The following is a 27,544-nucleotide window of genomic DNA, read 5'->3' as shown; positions in this document are numbered from 1 at the left end:
GAGTGATTAGTGTCATTGAGTTAAAAGCAAGACCAAGAATTGTGATTGCCTATCCTTGTTTTTGAGCATTAATTTCAATGAATTTCAATTTTAACATTGTATGAAGTCAACATATGTGGTTGACTGAGTTTGAGAAGTCATTGAGATGACTTCAAGGTGTTCTTTTCAAATTGCTCTATGTGAAGAGAAACATCTACCGTCTTCAGGATCTGTGTGTTAGTTGAAGTGATCGACTGTCTGAGGAAGTGAAAAGTTAGGACTATACTTTCAGGGATCATTTTTATAATGATTGACTAGGAGATGTGATTTGAAAGTGATACGGTTCCCTGATCACGATGAAGAACTGTGATGTATTCTTCTGAGGGTGAATCAGATTCAAGCTAATGGTTTCCCAGGCTTTAGTCATTGATGAACATTCTCTCTTTCTTATGAAGCATAGTTAGAAGGGTACATGATCTGAGTGATTAGTGTAATACAGTTGAAAGAGGGGTCTAACTTTTCAATTGTGTGTTTATTTTTTTTATTCAGAAGGTTTATTCTGATAAATTTGTTTGTTTTTCTTTTGAGCTTTATTGTTCTTAAAGGACAAGGTGTTTAATTTATCCTTATGTTGTTTACAATGCTATATTGATTGAGTATGGTTATGGATGACGTTACTCAAAGTAAAAAAAAAAAAAAAACAAGCTTAAAAGATTTACAAATGATGAACTCATACGATGTTTACGCCATAATCTTAAATAGGCCAAACCCACAAAGCAAAATTCATGGATCTTTGTTTTACCTCAGTGACACTAATCACTCTGATCATGTACTCTTTCTATCATGTTTCATAAAAGTCAGTGACTCAAACACGAGAGACTCATTATCTTAAACCTGAGTGAGGCTCAGAAGGGTACATCACAGCTCTTCCCAATAAGTTACTATAGAAATAATACCTGAAAGTATAGCCCTTATATTTCTTCAGGCAATTAAACACTTCAATGAAAATATATACAAAGAAAAAAACAAAAAAAAACTATTGGGATACTTCAGGAAAAAATGATTCTAATAGATAATGTATGAACAAACATTTCATCTTCTCAGACAATCGAACACTTCAACTAACACAGATATATAATAGAGAAAATGTCAGAAAAAAGCAAGACTAAAATAAAATGTAAAATAATAATACTTTATCTTTTAACAAAAAATAAAACAAAAACACACACACAGAAGCACAAAAAAATCATGAGAAGTGAATTTAAACAGTCTGAAAACACTCCCACTCTAGATCATTTCTATAGTGACTGACTAGGAAACGTGATTTGAAAGTGATACGTCTCCCTAATCACGATGAAGAGCTGTGATGTATTCTTCTGAGCATGAATCAGATTCAAGCTACTGATTTCTATCACATGCTTGAGTCATTGATGAATATTCTCTGTTTCTTATGAAGCATGATTGGAAGGGTTGAACAGTTGTTCTTTTCAAAGTGCTCTATTTGAAGAGAAACATCTACCATCTTCAGGATCTGTGTGTTAGTTGACGTGATCGACTGTCTGAGGAAGTGAAAAGTTAAGACTATACTTTCAGGGATCATTTCTATAGTGATTGACTAAGAAATGTAATTTGAAAGCTATACGTCTCTCTAATCATGATGAAGAGCTGTGATGTATTCTTCTGAGTGTGAATCAGATTCAAGTTAACGATTTTTATCACAGGCTTGAGTTATTGATGAATGTTCTCTGTTTCTTAGGAAGCATGAGAAGAAGAGTACATGATCTGAGTGATTAGTGTCATCCAGTTGAAAGAAAGCTATAGATTTTCATTTATTTTATATGTAGAGAGTTTATTCTCCTTTTAAGGAACAAAGCTTTTAATTTAACCTTATGCTCATAGGTATATGATCAGTGTGATTAGTGTTGAGTTGAAAGAGAGATTTAACTTTTCAATTGTGTTTGTGTTTTGGATCTAGAGGGTTTATTCTGATAGTTTTATTTGTGTTTCTTTAAAGCTTTTGCCTATTTAAGGTTTTACTTTTGTTTTCTTAAAGTGCAAGGCTTTTAATTACAGAGTTATATTGGTTGAGTATGGCTATGGATGATGTGACTCAAAGTAAAAAAAATATCCTAAAAAAGTATTAAAAAAAACAAGCTTAAAAGAATCATAAATGAAAGCAGAAATTATCTTATCTTTTAAATATGTAAGCTATAAAAATTACATGTTTGAGGTTTTTAAAAAATATACACCATAGATTTATACAGAAACAGACTAATTTGTAAATACAAATTAAAATAATTTAGGCAGAAATATTCATAAGATAATGAGTATCAAAGTTCAAACACTTTCAAAACACAGATATTTGTAGCTGCTGTTAGAAAGTAACAAAATTTACACATCACCTGATAAACTCCTGCTGTATTATTCTCCAAATTATATAATATAAAGCAGAAAAATGAGAAAAACTGCTTCTTTTATTTTTTATTTTTTCAACTTAATGATCTCTCTAATTATTTAAGTTATCTCTTTAACTTAAACCTGAGTCATGTTCAGAAGAGTACATCACAGCTCTTCATTGGGATTAGGGAGATGTTACACTTTCAAATCACATTTTCTCATCAGTTTCTATAGAAATGATCCCTGAAAATACGGTCTCCATTTCCTCAGGCAGCCAAGCACCTCAACTAACATACTACATATAATAGAGAAAATGTCAACCCTAAAATAAAGAATTTCACTTTCATTTTAAATGACTTCAAGGTGTTCTTTTCAAAGTGCTCTATGTGAAAAGAAACATCTACTGTCTTCAGGAAAACCACTGTAGAAAAGCACACACCATCTATATGCAGCAGCAATGACTTCATGAACTTTTTCAATAAGAAAATTGACAATATCGGGTAAAATATCCAGGATATTAAATTAAAACCAAATTATTTGATAGATAACTCATATAAATATTTCTCATCAGAGCTTCGAATGCTTTACTCCACTTCAAGAGCCTGATCTAATTTCACTAATTTCCTCTTCAAAACTTTCAACCTGCATACTAGATCCTTTACCCACGTCTTTCCTTAAACAGATATTACCATTAATTAATCATTAATCAAGGGAAGAATTAATCATTCTAAAAATCATTAATTCTTCCCTAAGCACTGGCTATGTGCCTAAATCTTTTAAGCTAGCAATTATCAAACCACTGATTAAAAAACTTGACCTTGACCTGTCGGAGAAAATATAATATACCCAGCTTTGAATTATATACCTAGCCTTAAAAGTAGCTTAAGTGCTAATGTACTCAATGCTCTAAGCTCTGACTTGGCAATATTCTGCCTAAAGAGTAGTGTGTATCTATTAAGAATAATTTAGCCATTTATTACGTAGTAAGTAGTTAACTCTGATTAAAAATAGCTATAATAATCAGATATAGCCTCATAGTCTTCATAATAAACATGCAGAATTATTAATGGCAGCATGCTAGCGTAATAACCACACTGGGACTGAAGGAACAGAAAAAGAGGAGAGATTTATTGAAACATTAGGAGTTACAACTCAGTCAGCCAGCCTATCCAATGGGATCAGTGGGACCGGAGGGTCAGTTGTAGAAGACGGAATCTCGGGATCCTGAGGAGAAGTTGGAGAGTAATCAGTGGGAGAAGTTGGGGGCGAATAGTCAGGAGAAGACTGAGGAATATCATGAACACTGTAAGGCATAGGCACAAATTCAGGAGAAAGTTGGGGAATGTCAGGGGAATTAGGAAATGAAGAAGAGTCAGAGGAAGAATCATTAGAGGAAATCTCAACAGGGAAATCCTCAGTCTGGACGCCTTGAGAGGTGGTGCGTGTCCAATGCCAGTAGAAGGTCTGAGTAGACTGATCACAGGTTGTGGGGTGAAATTGGGTGCTCTGATCAAGACAGACGGTATCTCTCACGATATGGTGAGCGAGGTAAGGAGACTCAGGAATAGAGGATTCAGATAGGTGCTCCAGGAAACCAGTAAGTTCAATGGCCAAACAGGATAGCTGATACTGGCGATAGCGTCGCAGAGCACCCCTGGGACTTCTCCGGAAGATAGCGCGGCGGGCTGACTGAGCTAGGAAAAAAATAATGGGAAATGAGTGAAGATGAGTGAAGTGCATATTGTATGACTATGTAGTCAGCAAAAGAGAGCGTGTACTAAGGCAGGAGGAAGGCGCCTATAAGTAAGCGCCAATTTTTATAAAAATGGTTGACTTAGCCTAAAAATAAGGGGAACTGGTGAGGAGGAAAATTGACGTCATCGAGGGGAGGATGGTATCAATTTAGGGGCGGTATCGGGACAAATGCGAAAATAATGGGAACTGGGAAAACGTATGTAAACTAAGGAAGGAGGGACTAAAGTAGCCATACACTGAATATAATGGGAAATTGCTGGAAATATTTAAATTAGAGAAAAGGAGGCGCCCCGGGGCGCCTGGGGTATAAGTAGAGGGGACTTTTTCGGGGTTTTTGAGACCAGCTGCTCTCTTCAGATATGCATGTTGTTGACTGCATGACTGAATAAAGAAACCTGCTTCTTCTCATCTGTTGACCGAGATCTCTTTTATTTCGGCTAAGTTTTATAGATTGTGGAGGTTATTGGGAAAGCTAAGAGTAATAGATACAAACAAAATTCCACCCTGTGATATGTCCACTCGGAGGGGGCTCTGAGTTCCGACATATTTATTGGTGCCGAAACCCGGGAGACTTGCGTGGGAAGGCTGACGTGAGTCCGAAAACCTGAGCTAGGACCGCAACTACTACGGGCTGCAGATTGCCGGCATCAAAACAGAAAGGTAAGCAGACACCTGTTATATTCAAAGTCTGTGTTAAATCTATATCTGTAGCCTGAGTAGAGTGGCCCTGGGAAGGGTGAAGGCAGTTGGCCTCACGCCAAGAATTAGAGGGTGGTGAAGACAGATGAGAACGAGCGGAGAGGTGTTTTTGTTTTTTGGGCTTATGAAGTGTTAAGGTTTTATAAGTGAATAAGTGTGTGCAAGAAAATTCCTGTGGGCTAAAGCAGGTGGCACAAGTGAAGGAAAAATTCCTGCCGGTTGAGGCAGGTGGAGTATGAGAAAATTCCTGCGCAGGTGGAATATTTGTCCCTAGATACCGCTGTTGTATATGGAAAACAGGTCTGCATGGTAGGGATGTCGGTGAGCCACTGCGGAGAACAGTATAGTTAGTTTTCAGGAACGCAGGGTTGGACCTGAGGAAAATGTGTTAAAGTGTTAATGTGATATGTTAGTGTGAAATGAGGTGATGTGCCGTTGTTGAGAATGTGTTGTTAAGAAAGGAAGGATTGCTGCTGGCAGCAGGTGTGTGTGTTTAGGAATTGTGTTAGGAAAAATAGAAGCGTGAGTTGGAGTAGTGGCATGGAGGGATAGGTGATTAACGGTACTGTTATATAGATCTGCTAGTATAAATACTATTGTAAGCAGAATCTGTAAAAAGGAAAGAGAGGAGGGGTAAGTAACCCAGCAGACACACACTCACAGAAGCAGCACAAATATAGACACACACACACACACACATAGACACAGGGGAAAGCCCTTACACAGAAGGAGAGTTGAGTTGAGAAAAAAAAAAAAGAAAAAAAAGTTGAAAGTAAAAAGGGTAGAGAGAATAGCAGTGAGCGCGGTGTATGGCAGATTTGGCAATAGAAACAAAGGGACTGAGAACACATTTTTGGGACGAAAGAACTTATAAAGACAGAGACGGGGTTGAAAGGAGACAGACAGAACAGCAGATTTGTGATAAACTGTGGGCATTGACGGCGTTTGATAGGTTGACCGCATTGCGTCACCAGTTTCCTGAAATAAATTGGGTAGAACAACTTAAGAAACTCTGGAGACCTCGTGTTTTGGGCCCAATATTGCGTGCGTTACTGGCAGCTCCTGAACCCCGAGAGGCCGAGGTAGTGATTTCAGTGTATGATTTCATTAATGATCCATACGGGGAGGAAGAAGAGCCCGTGGTAGAAGTGTTTGGAGCTAGACCAATACAGAGCAATTATTGTTCGGGGCTAAAGGTCATTATTACAATTGAACCCAGGATAGTACTGTGGGAGAGAGGTCTGGGAACAGCACTTTTGATTGATAAAATAAATATATTTGAAGAACAATCCAGGAAAAACCCAGTAAGGGCAAGTGTGACTGTAAGAAAAATCTATGCGAGGGTGACCTGGACACCTCTAAATAGTAACTTGGGTCATAGAAGTGAAGCCCATAGGGCCAGACAAGGGTGTGTCATGAGTAGAGAGGAGACACCAACCACACCCGTAGGGGTGATTATACTAAGGCACAGGGAAGCAGAGAAAGAAATTAAAAAGTATATGAAAAAATGGAGTGACCGGACACGTGGGGAGTTGCAGTGGCCACTAGAAGGCACATTTAATAATGAATAAGGCTTTAATAAAGGTGTGAAAAGATGAAGGAAAGACTAGAGTGCTGGGGAGAAATAAAAAAAGAAAGTAGGGACAAGACTGACAGAAAGAAGGAAATTGTGGATTGGTTCCAGGTGGAAGGGGAATGGCAGAGAGCACTTATAAATGAAAAGAGAGAAAGGGCTACAGCCCCACCAGCAGAGGAGCTTGTGGAGCAGGAGAAGCCACCCCCATACAGAGAAGTGCCCCCAGCACGAACAGCAGGAATCTATCCCGTCCTATTAAAAGAAGGACAACCACAGACAGTGAGACTGGAGATAATGGAAGGACAGTTTGAAGGCAAAGTAATATATACACAGAATGAAGATGAAAGAGGAAGAGAGAATGCAGCAGCCATGCAGTGCTCGAAACGAGAGCAGGAGCAGACCCATTTTAGGCCAGAGGGATCCAAAAAGGACGGACGTCTGGAAGGAAGTAAGGAAAGTCTGGCGTGGGATCCAGCGTCATATAGAAGAACGGGGGCAGGAACGGACATGTGGAGAGAGTATCAGATGAATCTAGAAAAGGGAAAATACAAAGGAAAAATGGAGTGGTTAGGATTGGAAGACAAGACAAGCACGCCCGCACCCAGAGATACCTGGACAAGAGGCCCGCCATCGAGAGCGAATAGCGAAGAGAGCGAGTCTCTACAGAGGGACAACCCGGGTGAATGGGAAAATGATGATGAAACAACAAGTGCTACTGCCCCAGAGGAAGGAGGTGATGAAGTGGAAATCATGCAGAAGGAGGGGTTCTACCCCACACCTCAAAAAGGAAAGCAGGGCGAGTACAGAGAGGAGGAAGTAATCGAAACGGAAATGGAAGAAGAAGAGTATCACATAACAGGGAAAGTGAAACTAACCCCAACAACAAAAGGGAAAAGAGATGGCGGATTCCGTGAAATAAGTGAACGGATGGAGAGAATGGAAGAAAGAATGAAAGACAGTCGCTTAACAATGGAAGAGCTGAGGGGGCAGACACAAGCACACATAGAAGAAGAACTGGAAGATACAAGGAAGAAACTGGAAAAGATGGAAATAGATGCGTCAAAGGATAAAGTCCTGCGTGGCCAAATAATGCAGAAGGTGCATGGATTAGAGCACTCACAAGGGGAGTTGTCTGCGATAAGTCAGATAAAAATGAAGAAAAATGAAAGCGAACTGGCCCACCTCAAGAAAGAAATAAAAGAAGCACGCTGTAATCTGGAACAAAAGGTGGAGGAAGCCAGGCAGACGTTGAGAGAACTGCAAGACCAGGTGAGAGGAGAAGAAAAAGGAAGGACAAGGAAAGCAATACTCCCTTTGACTATGGAATTAAGGTCTGCACGGAAACAAGGAGCAGGGGAAGGACCCCCAGAAAACAAGGAAGAGCAGCAGGTGGAGGCATCCCAGATGCCAGTAATAATAAAAGGAAACGATGTGGCTTATGTCCCATGGTCATTCATGGACCTGACGGGATTAATTGGCAGACTGCCAAGTGTTTGTGAAGGAGCTCAAAAATGGATCACACGGTTTGAAGAGCAGACAATGGGACAGGTGCTGGCACTGGGAGATGTCAAAGCAATATTGTCTCAGTCACTGGGGAAGGCCAAGATGATTGAAATTTTTCACAATGTGGACCTAAGAAGAGAAGCAGAGGGGCAGAAATATGATCCAAGCCCATTTGGGACTCACCGTAACCAAATCTGGAAGGCCCTGCGGAGTGCATACCCAACACGGGCTGATCCAGGAAGAGTGGAAAAGATCAAATTGGAAGAGAATGAGAGTGTAGCGGAATTTGTATTAAAACTACAGAAGGCATGGAGAGAAGAGATGGGAGGAGCATGGGATGAAACAGCAGCAAGCCAAACCCTGTTTCGTATGATGGTAAAGAAGGCTCTTCCAGTGGAAGTCCAGGACCAACTGGACACAGTAGTGGGACTGGCTGCAATGGCGTGGCCCACCTTCGAGGCTAATGTAATACATTATGTGGAGCTGCACAGGCGGAGAGAAAGAGAAGCAAGGAAAGCAGCTGAAAGCCTGGTGATGCAGCTCCACAAGGCTCAACTGAGTGAGTTAGCCCGCAACAAACAGGAAAACATGGAAAAGAAAAAGGAGAAGAAAAATGTAGCAAAGCAGGCAGCGGTGCTGGTGGCACAGCCAGCAGCACCCCTAGCGGCTCAGCCTGCACCTTCAGTGCCACAGCCAGCAGCCATGGCGCAAACTACGCCAGTGATTCCCTCGCAACAACTGCAGCCTGCTTACTATGCACCTCCACCGCTGGTAATGTACCCCCAAGTTCAACAATACCCACCCCAGAATCGAGGATGGGCTCAGGGACGGGGACGTGGTCGAGGAGGAGGAGCATTTCAGCAACCTTTGAGAGGAAGAACTCCAATGAACCAAGGAGGAAGAGGATGTTGGGTATGTCAAGATCCCAGTCACCTGAAACGAGACTGCCCATATGCCTATCAGCAGGAAATGGCGCCTCCGAGGGGAGGTGCACAGCAAAATCAAGGATGGCAAGGTCCAGGAAATTGGAGGGGACCCTGGATGGGGCCTAATCAACAGCCCCAAGGAATGAACTCGGGAATAGGCCCCATGGGGCCACCCCCGGGAAGTATGTGAGGAGGCCCAGAGAAGCTAGAGGGGGAGCTGGTGCAGTACACCACCTCTCTGCACCCCGCTCAAGAACCCACTGTCTCAGTGATAGTGGGTAGACAAATTCGTTCATCATTTTTAATTGACACAGGTGCAACATTTACAAGCCTAGGCAAAGAAGGCTCAAAGCTCCCCCTCTCCAGTAAAGCAGTGAAAACAGTAGGCTTCTCAGGGAAAACACAGACTTTACGCTTTACTGAGCCTCAAGAGCTGAACATACAAGGAGTGACAGTGCAGGCACCATTACTGTTCTCCCCAGAAACTCCAGCAAATCTACTTGGAAGAGATGTGCTCTGTAAGTTAGGAGCTAAGATACATTGCGGAGAAAGAGGAGTATGGGTAGAACTCCCAGAGCATTTAGTTCAGCAGTATGTCATGATGGAGACGAAACTTGAACTAAGTACAATGGACAAGGTATATTGGTTGGAAATAAATGACATGTACAGTGGAATAAGGGATCTGTACACACAGTGGAAGTCCTGGCTGATCAAAATGAGACCAGACTGTCAAGAAAGCAGAGAACCATGGCACTGCACAATGATGTATGATGAAGAAGGACAAAATGAAGAATACGAGGCCATGTGGGACGAACGAATTGAAAAAACACAATACACTCTGAAGACTATAAATGTAATTGTAGGACCACAAGGGGTAGCTGCATCAGTTCAACTGCCGTCACAACTCGAGCAGTGGTACCAGGTTCCTGATGCTGCTCCTCATGTCTCCCTGCTGGTTGGGCAAGGTTTTGAATCAAAAGAATTAGGATCAATGGTGAGGGAGGCAAGTCAGAGGATGCAGTGGAAACAGATAGGACAGGGAGTCAGTGTGTCCTCAGATAGAAAGTTCCTTAAAATAGAGCAGATAGCAATAGATGAGGTAAGGCCACAGACTGTACTAATAAGCAGAGCAGAGAATTTGAGGATAGAGAAGAACAAGATGAAACAATTGCCCCAATGGGCTAAAGAGCAGGAGATCACAGAGAAAGAAAGGGAGGAAGCACTAGCACAAATACCTGACCAGCTATGGACCAAACATCAAACAGATGTCGGACTGGTAAAGTCGGCAGGTTTAGTTAAGATACAGCTTAAACCAGGAGCACGATTGCCATATCAGAACCAGTATCCCTTGTCAAAAGAAGCAATAGTAGGGATAAAACCAACGATTGAGGGTCTGACGCAAGCAGGAGTTTTGGTCCTAACAAAAAGTCAGTGCAACACCCCCATCTTTCCGGTCAGAAAACCAAACTCAGACAAATGGAGACTAGTCCATGACCTACGACCAGTAAATCGGGTGGTGATAGCGGAAAATCCTGTAGTTCCAGATCCACACACCCTTTTGTCTAACATTCCAGAAGGAACAAAATGGTACACAGTAATTGATCTGTGCTCAGCATTCTTTAGTGTTCCATTACATCCAGATTCACAGTTCCTGTTTGCTTTTACCTATGGGGGACAACAGTATACATACACCAGACTGCCACAAGGCTATTGTGAAAGCCCATCAGTTTTTAACCAAGTTCTAGCCCGAGATTTGACTAATTTGGATGTGTCCAGCACAATATTGCAATATGTGGATGATCTGCTGATTTGCAGTCAAGCCAAAGAGCAATGCGTACAAGATTCAGTGCAAGTCTTAAAAACTCTGGCCCTAAACGGGCATAAAGTAAGTAAAGAAAAGTTGCAATTTTGCCAGCAAAAGGTAGAATACTTAGGGAGAGTGCTCGAAGGCACCACACGAAAAATCTCACCAGAACATGTAGAAGCAATCCGAAAAGCTCCCAGACCTCAAACTGTCCAGCAGATGCTATCCTTCTTGGGATTGGCGGGTTTTAGCAGACCGTGGATTTGTGATTTCGCAATGAAAACGCAACCACTTAGGGATATTGTGAAAGCAGCAGACCAAACAAAGTCTAGTGCCACGCTAACATGGACAGAGGAAGCAAAAGCAGCATTTGATATGCTAAAGACTGCATTGTCATCTGCACCTGCATTGGCATGTCCAGACTACGGTAAACCATTCTATTTGTATGTGTCTGAAAGAAAAGGGTTTGCCTCAGCAGTGTTAGCACAGGAACAAGAAGGCATGGGGAAAAGACCAGTAGCGTACTTTAGCACGGCACTCGATAGTGTGGAGAAGGGCATGCCACCATGCTATCGAGGATTAGCAGCTGCGGCATTTGCCTATCAAAAGGCATCATCAATCACAATGGGGCATCCAGTGACCCTGTACACATCCCATGCCTTGCATGCACTGCTGACTAGTCAAAAATTTGTGATAACCAATGCTCGAAAAACAGGGTATGATGTCATTCTGTCAGCTCCTGAACTAACAATTGAGAAATGCCGCACAATAAACCTTGCAGATAGGCTGGGGCTCCCAGAAGACGGAGCCCCACATGAGTGCGCTGAAGTGACAGAAAAATACCTAAAAGCTAGATCAGACTTAGAAGCACAACCACTGCCTGGTGCTCAATGTATCCTCTTTGTGGATGGATCATGCTATCGTAGTAATGAGGGAAACAAAGCTGGCTATTCAGTAGTCCAATATGATAACCAAGAAGGAGTATTTAACACAGTAGTGACTGTGGCAGTGCCACAACCCTGCTCTGCCCAATTGGCAGAAATAAAACAGGAGAGCCAGATTATGAAGGGCAGATGCAGGTCACAATGGCTGATGTCAGGGCTTTCCAAGAGTCTGCATCAGCAGAGGAGAGAGAATTATGGAAGAAACGGGGAGCGGTATTAGATCCCCGGTCTAGGACATGGAGAAGTTGTGATGGAGTGTTTGTGGCCCCATTAAGTTTTCTTCCAATGCTGATCAAAGAAGCACACGGAATAGATCATTGTGATCGCAGGAAAATTATTGAAACAATTCGAGAGAACTGGTGGTCTCCATACTTAGCGAGTATGGTGGACTAATTCCTGCGATCGTGTGAACTTTGTGCAGTACGCAATGTCAGAAAACATTTCACGGCACCCATCAGCCACATACCGGAACCCATGGGACCATTTAGACACTTAGTAATAGACTTTGTGGATATGGGAACTACAGAAAGAAAGGAAGGAAAGAGGTATATTTTGGTAGTGATAGATCGGTTCAGCCGATGGGTAGAGGCGCAGGCTACGGCCAGAAATGACGCCAAGACAGTGGTCAAGTTCCTGTGCAGGGAAGTGATCCCCCGCTTTGGCATCCCAGATCAGCTGAGCTCAGACAATGGTCCGCATTTTGTGAACGAAGTAATGAAAGCTATGGCAGAGGCCTTATGCCTGAAACACCGTCTAGGTTGCGTGTATCACCCACAATCTCAGGGGATTGTAGAAAGAGCTAATGGAGTGCTGAAAGAGAAGATAGCTAAGATCTGTGCGAGCACAAAGCTAAATTGGGTACAAGCATTGCCGTTAGCACTGATGAAAATGCGTTCGCAAACCAACCGGAACACTCACTTGACACCACATGAAATGCTCACAGGACGGCCAATGCCAGTAGCCTTCATTCGGGGGCCTTACAAGGGCCCATCGCTGGAACAGCTAGAGGGCGAAATGTCAAGCTATGTAAGACACCTAACCCAAATACATAGAACTCTGTATTCACAGGTCTGCGAAGCCACGCATGGTATGAGGGTAGAGAAGGAGGAGCTTCGTCAGGTGGAGCCAGGAGACCACGTGTATATCAAAGTGTTCAAAAGAAAGCATTGGAGCCAACCAAGGAGAGAGGGACCATTCAAGGTAGTATTGGCAACGCCAACGGCGGTCAAGGTTGAAGGAAGAGAACATTGGTATCATTTGAATCATTGTTGTAGAGCGGCAGGGAAAGGACCAAAGTGGAAAGACTCGCGCCCAAAACTGGTGCAGCTCGCTCACTCGGGGGAAGACACTGACCCAGAAGACGTAGAACATCCAGAAGCACCAGCATACAATACACGGGGCAAAGGAAAGAAAGCACAGCAGAAGGCGGAGTCCCAGACCATAGAGTCAGGTCCAATTGCTAAGAAGCAAACGGGAGAGCCCCTGAGTTCACCAACTCTCGACTTCGAACCTATAGTGCACCAATTCTTAAGGGAGCCTGAAACGATAGAAGATTTCTCAGGCGAGCCCAGACCAGGTCCATCAGGGCATAAACCGTCCCAAGCATTTGATGCATCAGATTTAACAACACTGAATTTAGCAGATATAGCCCAGGACAGTACAGAAGAGTCAGAATGAAGATCCTGGTAGCAGGCCGCGAACAAACGCTGAAACTGCGCCACTGCGCTATAGTGGTAGTACTAATTAGTGTATACCTGGGGATAGTTTGGATGCTCGCGGCAGTTGGTCACACAACTACGATGTCGGTAAATATGACACTGATAAACGTAACTCAGACAAAACTAGGTAATGAATCACGCCCCACACTGACCCACGGGACACGACAGCACTCTGAAAAACAGGATAATTCACGGTACAGAAGAAACGTAGGGTATGGTGAGGCATCCATTGGAGGCCGTACAGTGTATCGAGGACAACAGCGCACACTGGATCTTACAAAAGAGAAAGCTCAGACCGCGGTTCAGGATCATCTGAAATGTGCAGTAGGACTGATAGGACATGCTTTAAAGGCAAACGCGATACCGAAAAATGAAGGGGTGTTCGTCATGTACTCCTTTGAGTACATGGGGCCCGATCCACCAATAAATGTGGATCCTACTGAATGGGCGGAGAATAATTCGGCGATAAATTATACAGTGACAGCTGAGGTACGTATTAAGTCACCCCATAGTCGTCACAATGCAAGCAGTCCAACAAGCAGTGTAATTATAGCAGGAAAACCAAAAGAGGCATACTGCAGAGTGATTCACCCGCTCTGGTATTACAGTATCTTTGGGAATGCTACCTCTAAACGTAATCTTCAGAGAACCGTCCTGCTAGAAGACTACAAGGCTCGTGTGTTTGTGCCCACAGGGCACCCCTACACAGAAATCCGCCAGGCAGGGATTGACTTTGGGGTAAAGATTCCTAAAGACTGTAGCACTGGGTCACTGTGTGATTTGACTGTAGGAACACTTCACCAGAACATGCAAGACGCAATGGCTTACGTTCGCATCACGAAAATCACGCAGTATAACAGTACAAACAGCGCTGAATCTCCACAGAACCTGTACCGCCAATGGCTACATGATGCAGCACGCAAGACTGTAACCAACAGCACATGTATGGTGTGCCATAACCGCCTGCATAGCCCCCTGCTTGTGATGCCCACGAGGGGAATCCAAGAATGTGCTAACCCCCCATATAATGAAAGCTATTTGTGCCCTGCAGTATGTCTGCTGGGCTCTGTAGCCAGAACTCACGGTGCAGACTGGATGCGTAAATTAAGTTCCTCCTGCACTTTTCATCCCGTTGCCACACAGGCTACTGATAGTATACGCGTACGTTCTCATCCTCTTGAAATGTTTCCACTGTGCGTCCGTTCTAGAGGTACGGAATATGTAGGGGATCTACCAAAAGCATCGTGTGATAAAATAATGGAGGCAGCACACCCTATAGTTAATGTAATGCCAACCTGTAATGTGTCAGAGTACGGCTGTGAACCCGATATGGTGGTCCAACTGAAGATCCCAAGCCTGCGTCTGGGAACATTACCCGTTGCAGACATCTTTTGGTATTGTGGAGGTACGGAAGTCCTACAAATTCTACCCAGATTATGGCATGGGCTATGTGCCCCAGTGGTACTGGAAGGACGACTCTCGGTAATCGCCCTTAATGACTCATACCTCGCATCCATGTTTGAACCTGCACATTTACGCCGCCCCAAGCGTGAACTCACAAATACAGTAGCTAGAAGCATTTTTACCCGTACTGGTCTTCCAGGCTCATATCGAAAAAAGTACTTACAGGTCACAAACTCCTCAATACTCCCAAAATGGGGTCCGGACACGAATATTTATATAAATTGGGAAGGGATACCAGTTGGAGTTCCTAGCGAACATTTAGCCCTCCGAAGAGGCTCGTCTACAGCTTGGAACATCTTGCTTCCAGCAGTACAGGTACATCGGAACACGGCATGGGTTAATTACATTTGGTATAACCAGCAACGGTTTATTAATCATACCATTGAGGCATTAAAATTGGTATCAGAACAGCTCCATGCAACGACCCTTATGACTGTACAGAATCGCTTTGCCATAGACATGATGCGCGGACCCGATCAGGGAGTATGTGACATGATAGGATCTGATTGTTGTACCATTATTCCATTGCATACGGGCCCTGAGGGCCCACTGGACACGCTGCTATCACAGATGAAGGCGGCTCGGGACGAAATGGTCTCTAATAATGCTTCCTCAGACCCAGACTGGCTTGACTGGCTGTTTTCCTCTGATTGGTTGGCCGGACTCACGCGCATCGGGACAACCATTTTAATAGTGTTATTGGTAGTTGCTCTCATCGCTTGTTGTGGAATACCATGTTTACGTGCCCTGTTGGACAAGATTGTGCACTCGGAGGACAATGGAGAAGATGGAAAACAAAGGCAGGAGGCTGATTGTCCCCTGCTGGACAATATGACGTACTATTGTTAAAGAAAGTTAAAGGTGTTGGTATGTGTTGTTTCTTGTGCGTCTTTTCCTCTCCGTTGTCTCTCCTCTTTGTTGTGTATATAAATGTTGTGTGCAGGATTCATGGCAGCATCACAGAGCCCAGGTGCAGTCTTTCAGTGCAGGCGCTACCATCGCCCTAACCGAACATCTCTTCCGTGCGGGCAACTGAAACTTGATTCACGAGGGCAAGGCTATTTGGAATGGCAGAATCTCCAGTGTGTGGCCTGCTGTAATATGATGGCGGCCTTAGAAGCCCTGCATGAGTCTCGGGATCCACAGGCACGGTGGAAGGTCTTCCACGCATGTTGTACGGACCCGGAGTGGACCGTCAGCATGGAAGCGGCACGTGCCATCGAGCGGCTGCTCACACAGGCCGACTTCTACTATGAGGAAGATAAGTGGTTGGTCGAGAAGTACTCGACACGTTGTGAACTTCCCTGCAACCTGTCTCTAATCGTGGACACATATTTGCTTCGGCGTCCCATATCTTTGGCTTCTGTGTACGGGAGTCTCCGGGCGCATGGATTCCTCATCACGCGTAATGTTGTCCAGTCTACTATGGTGCAAGTAGTGACTGTGCATTTCTGTGGCTACTTTCTGTGGACCTCGCATTCCAAAGGACAACGCAGACGCTTGGACAACCTCAAGCCCATGCCTCACTTCTTTTATGCATGGAAGGATAAAGACTCGGAAGTGGTGGCCTGCAAAGGACTAGGTACTGGCATGAAAATGCACACCGACATTTGGGATGCGCTGCGGGCACGCTCGCGCATACGCGCGCCCTTGCCAAAGTGGATTTCGGCGTTATACAAACACCATTATTGGTGGTGGAACTGATCGGTGACAGCGTAAGTGCTGACTGGACCTGATGAATTGTGTGTTCTCTGTGTGCAAAATGTCATGAATGTATGTCTGTATGTGTGCGGTGATCCTGGCGAAACAGGCTGTCGCGCAAACGACAAATTGCGGGCAGAGTGGGAATTTTCCCTTATAAATGGCTCTTGAGGGTTTTTCGCCCACTCCTGGTTCACCTTGAGAAGAAGCATAGTGAGTATATAGGGGGAGTGATGTGGGGTATATGGATTATATGGATTATATAGAAAAACAAAAAGAATGTATTGAATACATCGGGTATAGTAAGAAAATTAGACAGAATAATATAATGTGGAAAAGGACAATAGAATAGGGGTTAACTAGGTGGAGGATGTTAGAACAGTGATATAAAAGCGTACTTGATGCGTTAGAAATACAGAAAAGAATCTAATAATGTGGAACTTTAAATTTAATTTAAATTTTCATGGTCATAGATGTTTCTGATGTCTACTTGACAGTTTTGATGTCTACCCGACATAGATAGTGTCCACGTGACACATTGGACCGTGTAGTGATGAGCTACCTGGTGAAGTGCTGGGAACCTCTCCCGGGGGCTCCATCGTACCCTCTACGGCACGCAAAGTGCCTGGGTCAGAAGAAATTGTGTCTCATCTAAAAGGACATTGTGCATGAATACCATGTGTGAAGTGTCGCAAGAAGATGATGTACATACTATGGGGGATAAGAACACAGAGTAGTGGAACTAAGACATATACAAGCTGATTGTGAGACTCAAGAGTCTCAAAGGGGGGAGTGATGTCGGAGAAAATATAATATACCCAGCTTTGAATTATATACCTAGCCTTAAAAGTAGCTTAAGTGCTAATGTACTCAATGCTCTAAGCTCTGACTTGGCAATATTCTGCCTAAAGAGTAGTGTGTATCTATTAAGAATAATTTAGCCATTTATTACGTAGTAAGTAGTTAACTCTGATTAAAAATAGCTATAATAATCAGATATAGCCTCATAGTCTTCATAATAAACATGCAGAATTATTAATGGCAGCATGCTAGTGTAATAACCACACTGGGACTGAAGGAACAGAAAAAGAGGAGAGATTTATTGAAACATTAGGAGTTACAACTCAGTCAGCCAGCCTATCCAATGGGATCAGTGGGACCGGAGGGTCAGTTGTAGAAGACGGAATCTCGGGATCCTGAGGAGAAGTTGGAGAGTAATCAGTGGGAGAAGTTGGGGGCGAATAGTCAGGAGAAGACTGAGGAATATCATGAACACTGTAAGGCATAGGCACAAATTCAGGAGAAAGTTGGGGAATGTCAGGGGAATTAGGAAATGAAGAAGAGTCAGAGGAAGAATCATTAGAGGAAATCTCAACAGGGAAATCCTCAGTCTGGACGCCTTGAGAGGTGGTGCGTGTCCAATGCCAGTAGAAGGTCTGAGTAGACTGATCACAGGTTGTGGGGTGAAATTGGGTGCTCTGATCAAGACAGACGGTATCTCTCACGATATGATGAGCGAGGTAAGGAGACTCAGGAATAGAGGATTCAGATAGGTGCTCCAGGAAACCAGTAAGTTCAATGGCCAAACAGGATAGCTGATACTGGCGATAGCGTCGCAGAGCACCCCTGGGACTTCTCCGGAAGATAGCGCGGCGGGCTGACTGAGCTAGGAAAAAAATAATGGGAAATGAGTGAAGATGAGTGAAGTGCATATTGTATGACTATGTAGTCAGCAAAAGAGAGCGTGTACTAAGGCAGGAGGAAGGCGCCTATAAGTAAGCGCCAATTTTTATAAAAATGGTTGACAGCCTAAAAATAAGGGGAACTGGTGAGGAGGAAAATTGACGTCGACAAATGCGAAAATAATGGGAACTGGGAAAACGTATGTAAACTAAGGAAGGAGGGACTAAAGTAGCCATACACTGAATATAATGGGAAATTGCTGGAAATATTTAAATTAGAGAAAAGGAGGTGCCCCGGGGCGCCTGGGGTATAAGTAGAGGGGACTTTTTCGGGGTTTTTGAGACCAGCTGCTCTCTTCAGATATGCATGTTGTTGACTGCATGACTGAATAAAGAAACCTGCTTCTTCTCATCTGTTGACCGAGATCTCTTTTATTTCGGCTAAGTTTTATAGATTGTGGAGGTTATTGGGAAAGCTAAGAGTAATAGATACAAACAAAATTCCACCCTGTGATATGTCCACTCGGAGGGGGCTCTGAGTTCCGACAGACCCCTGTCAGCTGTCTAACTATAGACCGATATCAAACCTGCCCTTTATCTCCAAGATCCTAGAAAAGGCAGTAGCACAGCAGTTATGTTCATATCTGCATAGAAATAACATTTATGAAATGTATCAGTCAGGATTTAGGCCTCATCATAGCACAGAGACAGCACTGGTTAAAGTGGTAAATGACTTGTTACTGGTTTCTGATCAGGGTTGTGTCTCCATACTGGTGCTACTTGATCTTAGTGCAGCTTTTGACACCATTGACCACACTATTCTCCTTGATAGGCTAGAACATGTTGTTGGTGTTAAAGAACAGCCCTCTCCTGGCTCAGGTCTTATTTGACTGACCATTATCAGTTTGTAGATCTAGATCAGGGGTGTCCAATCTTATCCGCAAAGGGCCGGCGTGGGTGCTGGTTTTTACTCCAACCAAGCAGAAGCCACACCTGAGTCCACTGAAAGCCAAGATCAGTTGATTAGCCAGTTGGAATCAGGTGTAGCTTCTGCTTGGTTGGAATGAAAGCCTGCACCCACACCGGCCCTTTGCGGATAAGATTGGACACCCCTGATCTAGATGGTGACATCTCTATGCATACCACGATTATGTTCGGTGTTCCACCCAGGAGACAGCTGTGGACAGAGCCACTTGGGGATTTTCACACCGTCACAGATCTGCCATTACATCTGTCACCTTGTGACAGCAAGGAACTAGTGTCTATAATGACCTCAGAAACTACAGACCTAATAGTTCCTCATGGGCCATTGATTGCTGTTGTAGAAAGGACATTAATCAGTTACAGTTACATTATTTACTGTTTAGGGTGTCCCAAATGAGGATGGGTTCCCTTCTGAGCCTGGTTCGTCTCAAGGTTTCTTTCTCATATCTTCCCATGGAGTTTTTCCTTGCCAACGTCGCCACAGGCTTGCTCATTAGGGATAAAATAGTTTCATAATTTAATTTAATGATTTATTTTTATTTCCAGTTTGTTTGTTTATTTATTCCTTTCTCTGTTTATCTTCCTTTGTAAAGCTGCTTTGAGACAACATCCATTGTAAAAGGCACTATACAAATAAAATGAACTGAATTTAATAAAGAAAACATCAGAAAAAAAAAAAACACACTAAAATAATTTACATAAAAACTAAAACCACCTCCAACTCAAAACAACCACGTATACTGACTGCACATGATCAATAAACTTAGGCTCAAAACATAAACAAGGCAACTAAGCTTTTAGTTTTTCTTTTAACTGGATTATACTAATCACTCAGATCATGTACTCTTTCTCTTATGCTTCATAAGAAACAGAGAACATTCATCAATGACTCAAGCCTATGAAACCATTAGCTTGAATCTGTGTGTTAGTTGAAGTGATCGACTGTCTGAGGAAGTGAAAAGTTAAGACTATACTTTCAGGGATCATTTCTATAGTGACTGATGAGAAAATGTGATTTGAAAGTGTTACATCTATTCTAATCCCAATGAAGAGCTGTGATGTACTCTTCTGAACATGACTCACGTTTAAGTTAATGAGTCTCTCGTGTTTGTGTCATTGATTTTTATAGAACATGAGAGGAAGAGTACATGATTAGAGAGATCATTAAGTTGAAAAAATAAAAAATTTTTGAAGCAGTGTTTCTCGGGTTTTCTGCTTTATATATGGAGAATAACACAGCAGGAGTTTATGAGGTGATGTGTAAATTTTGTTTCCTTTTAACAGCAGCTAAAAATATCCATGTTTTGAAAGTATCTTCGACACTCATCTTCTTATGAATCTTTACTTCTGCTTAAATTACTGTGACTGATTTCTATAGAGCACACAATAAAATGGGAACTTGTGTATGTACGTGTGTAAATTCATGCATTAGTATTTACAAATTAGTCTGTTTCCGTATATATTTATAGTTTTTTTTTAATCCAAAATGTCATTTTATAGTTATTTTTACAGTGTTCAAATTCACCTTTAATGAGTTTTTTGTGCCTCTGTGTGTTTTGTTTGTTGTTAAAAGATAAAGTATTTTCTGCTTTCATTTTAAATGACTTCAAGGTGTTCTTTTCAAAGTGCTCTATGTGAAGAGAAACATCTACCGTCTTCAGGATCTGTGTGTTAGTTGAAGTGATCGACTGTCTGAGGAAGTGTAAAGTTAAGACTGTACTTTCAGGGATCATTTCTATAGTGACTGACTAGGAAATGTGATTTGAAAGCGATACGTCTCTCTAATCACAATGAAGAGCTGTGATGTATTCTTCTGAGTGTGAATCAGATTCAAGTTAATGATTTTTATCACAGGCTTGAGTCATTGATGAACATTCTCTGTTTCTTAGGAAGCATGAGAAGACAAATACATGATCTGAGTGATTAGTGTCATCCAGTTGAAAGAAAGCTATAGATTTTCATTTATTTTATCGGTAGAGAGTTTATTCTCCTTTTAAGGAACAAAGCTTTTAATTTAACCTTATGCTTATTAAAAAACTTTATTGATTGAGTATGGCTATGGATGATGTGACTCAAAGTAAAAAAAATACCCTAAAAAAGTATTAAAAAAACAAGCTTAAAAGAATCATAAATGAAAGCAGAAATTATCTTATCTTTTAAATATGTAAGCTATAAAAATTACGTTTGAGGTTTTTAAAAAATGTACACCATAGATTTATACAGAAACAGACTAATTTGTAAATACAAATTAAAATAATTTATGCAGAAATATTCATAAGATAATGAGTATCAAAGTTCAAACACTTTCAAAACACAGATATTTGTAGATGCTGTTAGAAAGCAACAAAATTTACACATCACCTGATAAACTCCTGCTGTTTTATTCTCCAAATGATATAATATAATGTAGAAAAACTTAATGATCTCTCTAATCATGTACTCTTCCTCTCATGTTCTATAAAAATCAATGACACAAACACGAGAGACTCATTAACTTAAACCTGAGTCATGTTCAGAAGAGTCCATCACAGCTCTTCACTGGGATTAGGGAGATGTAACACTTTCAAATCACATTTTCTCATCAGGTACTATAGAAAAGATTTTTTGTAAAAAAAAAAAAAATCAAACGTAATTTTCTAGTTCACATTTTTAGAGTAGGAGTTGTATTTTCAGAGTGTTTAAATTCACTTACTATGATGTTCCTTATCTTATGAATTTCTCTGTGCTTCTGTGTCATTTTTGGTTTTGTTTTTTGTTAAAAGATAAAGTAAAGATTTTTTGCTTTGATTTTAAATGACTTCAAGGTGTTCTTTTCAAAGTGCTCTATGTGAAGAGAAACATCTACCATCTTCAGGATCTGTGTGTTAGTTGAAGTGATCGACTGTCTGAGGAAGTGAAAAGTTAAGACTATACTTTCTTGGATCATTTCTGTAGTGATTGATTAGGAAATGTGATTTGAAAGTGCTACGTCTCCTTAATCACGATGAAGAGCTGTGATGTATTCTTCTGAGCGTGAATCAGATTCAAGCTACTGATTTCTATCACAGGCTTGAGTCATTGATGAACATTCTCTGTTTCTTATGAAAAATGAGAGGAAGAGTACATGATCAGAGTGATTAGTGTAATTAGGTTTCATGATCCTGGTTTTTTGCTGTGTATGTATTTGCTTTATTAAAGGTTTTCGCATTGTGTTTTTATCAGTTATTTTTGCAGTGTTATTTTTCTTTTCTTTTTTCCAAGATAAAGGTTGTTTTTTTTTAACTAGCTTAAAAATAGCTTTTTCTCTGTATTGTTTTTCTGTGTATGTATCTTAGTTAAAGTCCTTAAATGCCTGGAGAAATGTAAGGACTCAACTTTCAGAAATCATTTCTCTAGTAACTGATTAGGAAGGGGTGTGATGTATTCTTCTGAGCATGCATTTTAGCTAATGGTTTCTGTCATGGGCTTGAGTCATTGATGAATGTTTTCTGTTTCTTATTAAATGTGAAAGGAAGCGTACATGATTAGAGTGATTAGTGTCATTGAGGTAAAAGAAAGATCCAAAAGATTTGTTCTATGTGTGTTTTACCTATTTGAGCTTATGGTTTAGACATCGTGTGAGTTCATCCTTTATGATGCTTTTAAGCTCACATATTTTTATCCATATTTTTTGTGCACTTTCAAGCTAATGATTTCTGTCACAGGCTTGAGTCATGGATGAATGTTCTCTTTTTTTCTTAGGAAGCAGGAGAGGAGGAGTACATGATCATTTGTATATTCAAGCTGAAAGAAAAATTGAATTTGTGTTAATTTGTATTTAGGGCTTATTCATATAGTGTGTAGTTTCCTTTGTGATTCTTTTGAGCTTGTGCCTTTTTAGTTTTTTTTTGTGTGTTCTTCAGGAACAAAGTTTTTAATTTAGAGTAGCTTTTTTTCCTGATATTTTTTCTAATGTATGTGTGTTCCTAGAAATCCTAGTTATTTACTGTTGTTAGTTGACAACACTAATCACTCTGATCATGTACTCTACTTCTCAGGAAACAGAGAACATTCATCAATGACTCAAGCCTGTGACAAAAATCATTAGCTTGTATCTGATTTGCGCTCAGAAGAATACATCACAGTTCTTCATCGGGATTAGAGAGACAGATCACTTTCAAATCACATTTCCTAATCAGTCACTATAGAAATGATCTCTGAAAGTATAGTCGTAACTTTTCACTTCCTCAGACAGTCAATCACTTCAACTAACACACAGATCCTGAAGACGGTCGATGTTTCTCTTCACATGGAGAACTTTGAAAAGAACACCTTGAAGTCATTTAAAATCAAAGCAAAAAAAAAACTTTATCTTTTAACAAAAGACAAAACAAAACAAAAAATTACACAGAGGCGCAGAAAAATTCATAAGATAAGGAACATCGTAGCAAAAGTGAATTTGAACACTGAAAATACAACTTCTCTAAATATGTGAACTATAAAATTACGCTTTTGATATTTTTAAAACAACATTCCATAAATTTATGCAGAAATGCGTGAATTTACACACGTACATACACACGTTCTCAACTTATTGTGTGCTCTAGAGAAATCAGTCACAATAATTTATGCAGAAGTAAAGATTCATAAGATGATCCAGGTGTCTACTTGGATAATCATCTCCCTCACACTCTGCTTATCATTGAGGTCTGCCCTGTACCACTTCCCCAAGCTCTTCACTGGTCTCTCCCGAACTGTTGGGATGATGGTATCTTTAATCCTGAAGCGGAACCGGTCCTGGATATGGCCCTTTCTCAACACCAAGCTTCTGGACTTCTCTGGTTTAAACTCCATCCTAGTCCAATCAGTGTGCTTAACCAGGTCCTCCAAAATCCATCTGCCTTCAGGTACTGATTTTGTCATGATGGTAAGGCTCTTATAGGTACCTGCTGGATGCCGCTAGCCAACACTGCACCCTGCCTCAACTTCTCTGCTGACTTAACAAGAAGGTTCATTGCTGCCGAAAACAAGATCACTGAAATCGTACAGACAGTGACAATGCCCACTTCTAGCCTCTGCCAATCGGTGGTGAAGTCTCCACAGGTGAAATGCACCTAGTAGCACTGCACAAGCTTCTGGAAACGCTCTGGAACATGATAGGTCTTCAACATCAGATCCACCAACTTATGGGGTATCGTCCCATAGGCATTTGTTAAGTCCAGCCACAGGACTGCCGGGTCACCACGGTTCTTCTTCTCTTCAATGATCTTAGTGATTATACTGGTGTGCTCAAGACAGCCTGCTACTGCTGGAACTCCCCGCTTTTGGACAGATGTATCCATGTACCTGTTGTCCATCATAAAGGACGTCAGCCTCTTTGCTAGAATCACAAGAAAAAGCTTTCCTTCAACGTTTAGGAGTGAGATGGTACGGAATTGCTTGATCCCTGTTGAATTTTCTTCCCTCAGCGACTAGCCAGCAAGGAAGTCCTTCTTCCATGCCACTCTCAGTAGCTTCCATAGACGTGTCCTGAGCCTTTTACAATATTTATACACCTTGTACGGAATGCCATTCGGACCTGGGGCTGATTTTGCTCTGGCCTTCCTGAGAAAGGTATTCATCTCTTGCCAGCTCGGTTCCTCATCTCTAAAGGGGATAGCTGGTTCTGTTGGTTTAATGAGTTCCTGCATCTCCTCTAAACTGTCCTTTCTTCTAGGATCGCTGTGGACCTGACGAGGGTGCTCCTCCACCTCCTCCTTTGTTGCTTTTAGCTGCCCTGATCCTACATTACCCAGAAGTTTTGGCATATATTTGAAGGAAATCCGTCCGCTCCTTCATTCTTCGCTTCCTATCCCTGCGGTGACATTCGGCTTTTCGCAAGGTCTTTACGCGTTCTCTCAAGTTGTCACGCGTTTCTGTGAGTGCTGGTTTCTCATCCGCTGTTGCTTTGCGATACGCCTTTCTCAGCCTCCGCAAATCCCCCCTACGGATTGCTATCTCCTTCACGTCTGTTTTCCTTTGTCTGGACATATGTTCTACCCTTCGTCTCTTTCTTTCCAAAGCGATCAGCACCTATACTCCAAATAATGGAAGCCATGGCCTTGAGCTTCTTCCCCACATCTCCTGCCAAGGCTGTTCCCAGCACCTCATCCACATCATGATCAAACCTCTCCCACTCCTTCCTTTCCACCGCAGCCGGCCAGTTCAATGCTTCCTTTCGGACTATTCTTACACATGCATCCTGTCCAGGATGTCTAATATCCTGTACACCCTCCCCCTCTGTCTGGTGCTTCATGTCCTCTGCCACATCAACGATGCTGTTCCTGCTCCCATCTTCATCACGCACCTGGAGATTCTGAGGACTGTGGTTTGCCTCCTGCCCCGGCCTCTCCTCCATCTCACCAGGTTTCCCCGTGCGTTGTACATTATGCTCAGGTTGCAAGTACTTCATCTTTGACTGATGTATCTTCAGACCCCTCTCATTTTTACATATCCTCCCACATCCACAGACCCAAGATAAATCACTTCGCTGTTCCATGGTCAGTTGTCCATCATGAGTGGTCATAACACAGTTTTGTCCTGTGGGCCGATCATCCTCCCCCACTCTCGCTCCACCCCGGGGGTATCTTGTAATATACCTTTCCATAGCGATTAGCAGTGGGTTCCTCCTCACAGAGGTTGTGCTTCAGCGGGCCAAGCCTCCACACTCCGACTTTGGTTTTTCCCAAACGTCAGCCGTCTCTCCTAGCTGTCACCGTTCTTTCTCGGTCGCCAACTTGTCTTTCCAAGTAGTCACATATAAATGTTAACAAATCATTTAATTTTCTTATTCAGTGTCTTTCAATTTCAAATTTCTGTCTTGCATACCCTCCTTAAATTAAACACTATCTGAACAAACACTCTATTTCAGAACACAAGACAGTCAATTGGAAACTTCAATCTCTCTTGCAGTTTAATAAAACAAATCACTCTGTTCACGTATGCTTCCTCTCACGTTTCATAAGAAACGAAGAACAGTCATCAATGACTCAGAAACCCAGACCCAGATGCTCAGTGAAGAGAGTACACTCAGCTGATCACACCACCCTCTGGAGAGCTTACCTGTCCTGCTTGGTGCTGTTTCCAAACTAAGCTGTGATGCTTCCCATCAGGATGCTCTCAGAGGTGCAGGTATGATTTTTTTTTTTTTTTAGCACCTTTGAGGGCAGTTTAAAGTCCTTTAGGTGTCTGAGATGGTAAAGATGCTGCTGGGCCTTCTTCACCAGGGTGTTGATGTGACAAGACCATGACAATCCTGCATGATTTGAACACCTATGTACTGGAAACTGTCCACTCTCTCCACTGGGGTCCCACTGATAGTGAGGGGATGGTGAATCCTCTCCTGCTTTGTACTAAAGTCCACTCAATTTAGTCTGTTTCTGTATAAATCTATGGTATATATTTTTAAGAAACATCAAACACGTCATTTTATAGCTCACATATTTAACAGATAAAGTATTTTTACATCTACCGTCTTCAGGATCTCTGTGTCAGTTGAAGTGATCGACTGTCTGAGGAAGTGACAAGTTAAGACTGTACTTTCAGAGATCATTTCTAATGTGACTGATTAGAAAACATTATTTGAAAGTGATACATCTCCCTAATCACGATGAAGAGCTGTGATGTATTCTTCTGAGTGTGAATCAGATTCCAGCTGATGAGTTCTGTCCCAGGCTTGAGTTGTTGATGAATGTTATCTGTTTCTTATGAAGCATGAGAGGAAGAGTACATGATCAGAGTGATTAGTAAAATTGAGTTAAAAAAGAGTTTTTACTGTTGAGTTATGTTTTTGTTCTTTGATGTAAAGTTTTTGTTCAAATAGTTTTGCTTGTGATTTTTTTAAGCTTTTGTTTCTTTTAGGTTCTATTTATACGTTCTTAAAAACCAAAACTTCTAATTTAACCTGATTTCAATTACAAAGCTATGTTGATCTATATGCAATGGCTAGATAGTATGGCTAGAGGCAATTTTCAATATTACAAAGAAAGAAATCAATAGCTAATTTTTTTACATTTTTCATCTCCCCAAAACTATTAATGTTTATTTGTAGTCTGATGGCCTTAAAAACTATTAAAAATCTGTAAAATGCTGCATTTTTAAATAGTAATTTCATGTATGAATTGTTGTCCTCAACACCCAGGACTGAACTGTTCTACACTCTCTCACACACACACACACACACACACACACACACACACACACACACACACACACACACACACACACACACACACACACACACACACACACACACACACACACACACACACACACACACACACACACACACACACACTCTCTCTCACTCAGGACTGAACTGTATATCAACTCTCTGTCTTTCTCACACACAGATACACACACTCTCTCTCTTGACTGTGTGGACATGCACACAATTTATATTGTTTGTTACTTATT

At 41.9% G+C, this 27,544-nt stretch overlaps 7 non-coding genes and 4 pseudogenes across 7 annotated transcripts; 8 read left to right on the top strand and 3 right to left on the bottom strand.

Annotated features, from left to right (window-relative positions):
* The first annotated feature begins 255 nt into the window (after positions 1-255).
* Positions 256-465, top strand: LOC131356914 (small nucleolar RNA U3). The gene has a single exon (XR_009205158.1). It is a non-coding gene; the product is annotated as a small nucleolar RNA U3 (small nucleolar RNA).
* A 784-nt stretch (positions 466-1,249) lies between these two features.
* On the top strand, positions 1,250-1,461 carry LOC131356959 (small nucleolar RNA U3). Its single transcript, XR_009205183.1, has one exon. It is a non-coding gene; the product is annotated as a small nucleolar RNA U3 (small nucleolar RNA).
* A 95-nt stretch (positions 1,462-1,556) lies between these two features.
* LOC131356881 (small nucleolar RNA U3) lies at positions 1,557-1,770 on the top strand. Its single transcript, XR_009205126.1, has one exon. It is a non-coding gene; the product is annotated as a small nucleolar RNA U3 (small nucleolar RNA).
* An 18,326-nt stretch (positions 1,771-20,096) lies between these two features.
* Positions 20,097-20,294, top strand: LOC131356942 (small nucleolar RNA U3; annotated as a pseudogene).
* Positions 20,295-20,842: 548 nt separating this feature from the next.
* LOC131356877 (small nucleolar RNA U3) lies at positions 20,843-21,056 on the top strand. Its single transcript, XR_009205122.1, has one exon. It is a non-coding gene; the product is annotated as a small nucleolar RNA U3 (small nucleolar RNA).
* Positions 21,057-21,554: 498 nt separating this feature from the next.
* On the bottom strand, positions 21,555-21,748 carry LOC131356977 (small nucleolar RNA U3; annotated as a pseudogene).
* A 287-nt stretch (positions 21,749-22,035) lies between these two features.
* Positions 22,036-22,249, top strand: LOC131356887 (small nucleolar RNA U3). The gene has a single exon (XR_009205132.1). It is a non-coding gene; the product is annotated as a small nucleolar RNA U3 (small nucleolar RNA).
* Positions 22,250-22,476: 227 nt separating this feature from the next.
* Positions 22,477-22,640, top strand: LOC131356962 (small nucleolar RNA U3; annotated as a pseudogene).
* Positions 22,641-23,118: 478 nt separating this feature from the next.
* Positions 23,119-23,323, bottom strand: LOC131356906 (small nucleolar RNA U3). Its single transcript, XR_009205151.1, has one exon. It is a non-coding gene; the product is annotated as a small nucleolar RNA U3 (small nucleolar RNA).
* Positions 23,324-23,734: 411 nt separating this feature from the next.
* On the bottom strand, positions 23,735-25,202 carry LOC131356261 (uncharacterized; annotated as a pseudogene).
* Positions 25,203-26,658: 1,456 nt separating this feature from the next.
* On the top strand, positions 26,659-26,872 carry LOC131356894 (small nucleolar RNA U3). Its single transcript, XR_009205139.1, has one exon. It is a non-coding gene; the product is annotated as a small nucleolar RNA U3 (small nucleolar RNA).
* Positions 26,873-27,544: the final 672 nt, after the last annotated feature.

This window comes from Hemibagrus wyckioides, linkage group LG07 (assembly GCF_019097595.1).
Source record: "Hemibagrus wyckioides isolate EC202008001 linkage group LG07, SWU_Hwy_1.0, whole genome shotgun sequence".
Classification (NCBI taxonomy): Eukaryota; Metazoa; Chordata; class Actinopteri; order Siluriformes; family Bagridae; genus Hemibagrus; species Hemibagrus wyckioides.
This window is presented reverse-complemented; position numbering and strand designations above follow the sequence as displayed.